Raw genomic sequence first — 7,474 nt, forward strand, 5'->3', positions numbered from 1 at the left:
AACTTAGGTCTGCCTGAGAGCTGGCTAACCTCAGGCCCAAACACTCACACACACACACACACACATGCATGAGCGTGCGCGCACACACACACACACATACACACACAGATATTTTCCCAAAATTTGATAATTTGTTCAAGCAAATATTCTAACAGCTCTGACTTTCTCAGTGTCAGCTTCAAATAGAAATGTAATTAAGGTTAGCGTGTACTGTATGTTCAGGGTGTTATTAGAGGTACACTCTCAAATAAACATGATTAAGTATTTCTAAACACACCAGCGGGGGCGTCTGTAGTAACTCCACTTCTAAATAAAATGGACTATATTTATTGCACATTAAATGCAAGCCAGAGGCAATGCAAGGCTGCTTTAAATAAATAAAAAGACTGTTTATGGATGATGAATGGAAATATGCTCACTTTAGCAGACTGTGCTCAGGGCCTCTGTCTTGATTTATTATTTTAATTTTTAATTTTTTTCAAACAGCGTCTGTGCCTGATCAAACAAAGTCAAGTTCCTCTGTCTGAGTGAGTGAGCCACTAATACCTATTAGTAGAGATTAGTGCCTGATTACATTACTAATATAATAGTGATGCTGTTAAGTCACTGAAGCAGTTTCACTTGATTCAATTCACTGAAATGCATTTTTAAAGCCAATTTTCAACAGTTAACACAAAATGACCTCGATGAAGTTGAAAAATAGCATATGGTTAAAGAATGTTGATGATAGTGCAAACTGATTGCAATGCACAGCATTCAGTTGTTCCCTTAATCAGTTATGTTTTCCTCAGTGGTGAATAAAGAGGTCATCCTCATATTGCATTGAGCTGGATAGGCCCAGTTGTGCCACTGGTGTAGTATAGATTAGAGGACTGTTGAATGTAACTGACATCTTAGGTAGGAGCAGGAGCTGAAGTGGAATACATTTCCTTTGACCTAGATACCTGAGAGAGAAAGAACGGAGAGAAGAGAGAGAGAGAGAGAGAAAATAAAAAATGGGGTGGGGTGGGGGGGGGGGGGGGGCGAGGCGGGCGAGGCTATCGTTCCCTTGCCCCCCCCCCCTCCTTTTGGTGTGTCATGTGATCATTAGTCTGTGTGTGCACCTCAGGGGAGCCACCTTTGATGCCAGCACTCACAGAAGAGACGCACTCCGCCCCGCTTCCTCCGCTCCTCTCCTCCCTCTGCCAGGCCAAAATGCCCATTTTATGCTGAAAGAGAAGCCCCTTCCCCAACTCTGCCAAGACCCCCCTTCCCCACGTCTGTGCTGCACAATGTACGTCTCCACAGTGCGTGACATATTTTTTAGTAGGAGAGAGGAGGGAAGAGAGAGAGAGAGATGGAGAGAGAGAAAGATTGAAAGAGAGAGATGGAGAGAGAGAGAGAAAGGGTAAAAATGAGAGGGGTGTCAACATGGCTTGCCAGCATCTCTCCCAAGTGTGGAAAGGGTCACTGAATGAGTACAGAATGTTTTTATTTTGATCCAAAGGACACACACACAGACACACACACAGACACACACACACACACACACACACACACACACACACACACAAACATACACACACACACACACAACCCTACAGAGGATAGTCTTGTTAATCTTGCATTTCATGGAAGTTGTGGAATGGGCTTTGTTATTTCCAGGAACACCATGCCAGATACTATTGAATAGTATACACACTGGTGGTGCCACCGATGGCCCTTGTTGGATACTCTATCCTTCCCTAACTACCAAATCTATTATTTGTGTGTTGACTACTGTTAATTGTAATGAACCTAACTGAGGACTCCAATAACTTGGGCTGTTGTGAATATGCAACAGCAGCGTTGTATTCCTGCTTTCCCAATGTACTGGTTGATATCCACTAAAGCATGTTGAAACATACTGTACACAATGTACTGTTTCATATCCACTGTGGTCTAAAGCATGTTAAAACATACTGTACACAATGTACTGTTTCATATCCACTGTGGTCTAAAGCATGTTAAAACATACTGTACACAATGTACTGTTTCATATCCACTGTGGTCTAAAGCATGTTAAAACATACTGTACACAATGTACTGTTTCATATCCACTGTGGGCTTTTTGAACCCATCTTTTCTAACACACAATGGGTGTGAGTTTGACAACGTATTTGCCGACAGTGCATGCACACTGTGGCCAGAGCGAAGTCAGACGCACAAAGTGGGCAGAGTCAGGTCGAGTTATTTAATAAAGATAGATAGATAGATAGATAGATACTGTAGATAGATAGATAGATAGATAGATAGATAGATAGATAGATTTTAACAATGGTTGCATTGGTTTATTCAATTTCACCTCATTTCAGAGTCCCCGGCGCCTTGACGTAGCTTCCCCCTACCTATATCGCCGCCGAACTCGGGCAAAATGACTCGTGTGTCAAATGTGACCAAAAATAACTAATACTAACTAAAGTATCGATATGCCACAAATCCAGCCATTTGTGGTGTTCTCATGGCCTTCCTCTCATCCTGGATGTTCCTGCCCCACTCCTCTCTCCTGTGGTCAGAGTAGGCGCAGCTGGCGGTCAGCGAGTGGACATGCCGGCGTATGCTGAGCCTCTGCCAGCGTCCTCTCTCTGATGGTTATTAATTCCCGGAGTCTGGGCCACACACACAGACATACGCAGGCATTTTTAAAAAGCCGGACCAAAGTCAGAATGGCCGGACTGCTGCAGGTCTGCTCCACAAGATTAGCGCTGGACAGCCCACAGAAAAGCACTCACGGATGGGCAGAGAAAAAGCACTGGATTTGTTCTGTTGCCCCCCCCCCCCCCCTCTCTCTCTCTCTCTTGTTCTGTTGCCCCCCCCCTCTCTCTCTCTCTCTCTTGTTCTGTTGCCCCCCCCCCCCTCTCTCTCTCTTTCTCTGCTGTCTCCGTCTCTCTCTCTCCCTTTTTCTCTATCCCTCTGTTGGCCACTTCCTCACTGTGTCTCACACTTTCTCTACTGTGTGCCTCTCTCTCTCTCTCTCTCTCTCTCTCTCTCTCTCTCTCTCTCTCTCTCTCTCTCTCTCTAGTTCATAGTCTCTCCACAGACTCTCTCAGACTCCCAGTCCATGTCAGTCTATTGCCACATGACTGGCTCCTCTCCAGCTTTTCATCTCACTCCACCCCCTCTTCTTCTCTCTCTCTCTCTCTCTCTCTCTCTCTCTCTCTCTCTCTCTCTCTCTCTCTCTCTCTCTCTCTCTCTCTCGCTGTCTCTCTCTCCATCTCTTCCCCACTCTGGGCCTTTAGCCAGCTCAGTTCTCTTCTCCTCCCTCCCTCCCTCCCTCCCTCTGTGCCCCTGTCCTCCCTTGTTCTCAGTCTTTAGGTTAGCCATGTTCAGGCCCTCATTTTGAGGCCAGCGCTTCACATGTTCTAGATACTCTGGGATGACACCTACCACTCCTCTCCTCTCCCCTCCTCTTCTCTTCTCTTCTCTCCTCTCCCCTTCTCTTCTCTCCCCTCCTCTCCCATCCTCTCCTCTCCTCTCCTCTCCTCCCTGACTCGCCTTTTCCCCTATACTGCCATCTTTTTCTCTGTTCTGTCAGACACATGGGATGACACCGCCCTTGGTCTGCTCCTCTCATTTTTTATTTATTTTCTTCTCTCTCTCTCTCCTCTCTCTCTCTCTCTCTCTCTCCTCTCTCTCTCCCTCCTCTCTCCATGATCACTTCTTCCATGTCTTTATTCTGTTTCTGTGCTCTCCAAGACTTTTTTTTCTCTCTCTCTCTCCATCTGCTCAATCCCACTTTGACACATCTCCCCTCCACTGTGAGTGTGTGTGTGTGTGTGTGTGTGTGTGTGTGTTCACTGTACATCTAGTCTACTGTACATCACTATATTCATCTATGATTCAGTCATCTGACCCAAGACACAAAAGTCTAAATCTACAATCCTTTACCACTTTACATGGGATTTCTCTCTCTCTCTGTGTGTGTGTGTGTGTGTGTGTGTGTGTGTGTGTGTGTGTGTGTGTGTGTGTGTGTGTGTGTGTGTGAGAGAGAGAGAGTTTGAGTGTGTGTGTGTGTGTGTAAGAGAGAGAGAGAGAGAGAGTGAGTGTGAGTGTGAGTGTGTGTGTGTGTGTGTGTGTGTGTGTGTGTGTGTGTGTGTGTGTGTGTGTGTGTGTGTGTGAGAGAGAGAGAGAGAGAGTGTGTGTAAGTGTGTGTGTTTGTATGTGTTCATTTAGTGGTAATTATATTTACACAAATATTTCTGGGCACATTTGGATTCTGTTTTCTTCTTTGTGTGTATGTATTCTTTATGTGTTGGTGAAAACAGCAGTGAGATAGATCCAATGCATGTGATGCATCCTCCAAAGTCTCACACTGTGAATTGTGGGTATTCATTCTGAAATGAAACTTGTTTCATGTGTGGTTTATTTATTTATTATTGTTTTAAATCCTTCCTACATCACCACATACAGAGAATCCCTACATGGATGTCTGCTACAGACACACACACACACACACACACACACACACACACACACACACACACATGAGGTGTTTAAAAATAAGAGCAGAATGGGGGATGATATGGAAATGTAGCCCATCTTTACCGACCTGTGTGAAATGCTCGACTCCCCTGGACATTCTGTCTCTGACACACATTCACAAGTTCCCAGGAGCTCATACACACACACACACACACACACACACACACACACACACACACACACACACACACACACACACACACACACACGCAGTGGGAGAAAGACAGAGAGAGAGAACACAGAAAGGATACAGAAGATGTGGGGAGAAAAGTTGCGCATTTCCAGTGAGTGTAAACAAGGATAGAAAACCGAATGCTGACACAGTGCTCCGCGCAGGACCCCTCAGTGGCCAACGCCGGCCGGTGTGTCTATTTTCACCGCACGACTCGGTGACCTCTGAGTTCCCTGTAACGGAGACAGAGTAGAGACAACATATCGGAAACCGCAGGCGACACAGGGCTATCACAGTAGCATCTTCAGTGGAAGGGTGGGGCGTCAGAGAGAGGGGGGGGGAAAGAGAGAGAAAGAGGGAGGGAGGGAGAGGAGGAGGAGGAACGACGGAAAGACAAATCGAGCCGGAGTGGCAAAGCCACAAAACCTCGCAGACAATCGTTGGAAACTATTTTTACTCGGCTACATCTGGGCGCTGGCTCCCGCGTTGCCATGTTGGGACACATAAATTAGCCCACACAAAAGCCAAATGCACTTCCTTCCGCAATGTCAATGCACTTGAATACCAAGCAGAGCAGAATCAAAGCATTCAGTGCTGGTATGACACACACACACACACACACACACACACACACACACACACACACACACACACACACACACACATACAGTAACAGCAAAGGCTAGGAGGCCATTGTGTTGAAGTTCAGGCCTCCTTAACATGGAAAGCATATGCATATGGGTCACGTCATAAAAAATGCTTCAAAGGGGAATGGCCTCGATAAAGGAAAGCTAATGAAAAAAAAAGAGAGAGCTGGGAGCAGAAGACGTGCACACGTCACCTCCGAGCAAGGACAAAGCGAGTGGGAACGACTAGGTCACAAGGCCAAGTGTCCATGCAAGGCCATTTAAGATCATTTATTTTCATTACCTTACCAGGAGCGAACTATAATAGCCAGCTTTTTTTTTCCACCCTCATCACCCCCACTCCTCCCTTTTCTCCAACACCAACCCTCCGGTTTGACCAAGTTTTTGACCCACTCATTCTTCACAAGGTCAGCGCTGCTTCAGGCGGAGTGGACCGGGGAGAAGGTGAGTGGAGGGGGGGGGGGGGGGGGGGGTAAAAAATGAAGAGAGAGGGACAAGAAAGCATGGCGAAGAGAAGAAATGAAAGGAAGAAAAATTGATAGGAAGAGAGAGAGGTTGAAAGAGGGAGGTGAAACACAAATGAAATTGCAATTCAGGAGAGACCCGAGGTACTCCGTGGGAACTTTCTGGAACAGTCAATTCATCTGTGCGGGAAGGAAAGAAAGAGGGGAGGCAGGAAAAAAAAAAAAAAAACCATAAATGGCCATAAATTCGGTTGGCCTCTCACGCCTCGCCCTCTCTTAGAATTCCGGACGGAGCTGACAGTCATTGTGAGCAGTGAGATAAGAGTGTGTGTGTGTGTGTGTGTGTGTGTGTGTGTGTGTGTGAGAAAGAGAGAGAGAGTGCACAAGAGAGCACAAGAAAGTAGCATGAAGGAAGAAAACAACAAAAGAGAAAAGGGGAAATAATTTTTTAGAAGTTTTTCCTTAATGAAAACGTTTTTTAATTCCTTCATGTTCTCTGTAAGGTTACTTAGACACTGCTTGCTACGTTGATGCTGTATTCTCCTCACTTCTGGTTTTCCACAGGTGATTGGGTTGGAGGATTTGGCAGTCTGTTGCTGGCAGCTTCCCCTGGTGTTTGAAAAGCCAAGCACAGGAGTTTGCATCAGTCTTTCTGCTGCTTGGCAGAGTAATGCATCATTCCAATAGACATTCTCTAGTATGGTATGTGTGTGGTTCTAATGACATTCTCTAGTCTGGTATGTGTGTGGTTCTAATGACATTCTCTAGTCTGGTATGTGTGTGGCTCTAATGACATTCTCTAGTCTGGTATGTGTGTGGCTCTAATGACATTCTCTAGTCTGGTATGTGTGTGGTTCTAATGACATCTGCCTCTATTGTTTCTCTGTATTTGGAGGTAGAATATCTAAACCAAAACTAGAGATAATTTGACAAACAGATCAAAAACACCACAGTATACAGTGTTCAATTCACTATGAAACAAAACCCCTTAATTTCACCCCTTATGAATGCCTTACTTTTGACCTTACAACCCTTCTATAATTAAGTTGTTTTAAGTAGAAATGTGCATAGATTAAGGTAGATTAAGGAGAAAACTGAATTTAGCTCTTACTTCTTTGATTTTTCCATAATTCCCCCTTAATCACCAACAACAACACCTTAAAATAAAATAGATATACTTAAATTGTCCTAAATTACCCCCTTAATCACAACAAATAAAGGGAACCCCTGACTTGACACCTTAAGTGTTAAGTATTTTAAGGTAAAATTAAAGGTGTGATGCCCGCCAAAAAATCAATTCATACTCCACATTCCATAAAAGATGGGGGCAGTATACCTCCAGAAAGTGAGTTGGTCTACCCTAGAGTAACAACCAAGAAACGTGTATTGCAGTTTGGCTGGCGGTTATGTTGCCCGCATACCGCCTCCCATGGCCGAAACTGGTATTATGACACTGTAGTGAGAAATTCCCAGACTATATGTATTTCAACATTCCAGAGTGTATGTATTTTAGCATTTGTTTCTATCACTGCCACCCAAGGCCTTGAGATTGAGCCAACCCCAATCAGATGCATGCGTGACCTTTGTCACTCCACATGATGGTGGCAATTAATCATTGTTGATGAGTTTTTTCTCTTAACGCAATCACTGAAGAATGATATTTGCTTTGAAGTAATGATGACGCCTCACAA

Source organism: Alosa pseudoharengus, unplaced genomic scaffold (assembly GCF_046254945.1).
Source record: "Alosa pseudoharengus isolate Yale_2024_CS ecotype anadromous, Long Island Sound unplaced genomic scaffold, YU_APseudo_1.1 YU_APseudo_1.1_scf_18, whole genome shotgun sequence".
NCBI classification, from domain to species: domain Eukaryota; kingdom Metazoa; phylum Chordata; class Actinopteri; order Clupeiformes; family Clupeidae; genus Alosa; species Alosa pseudoharengus.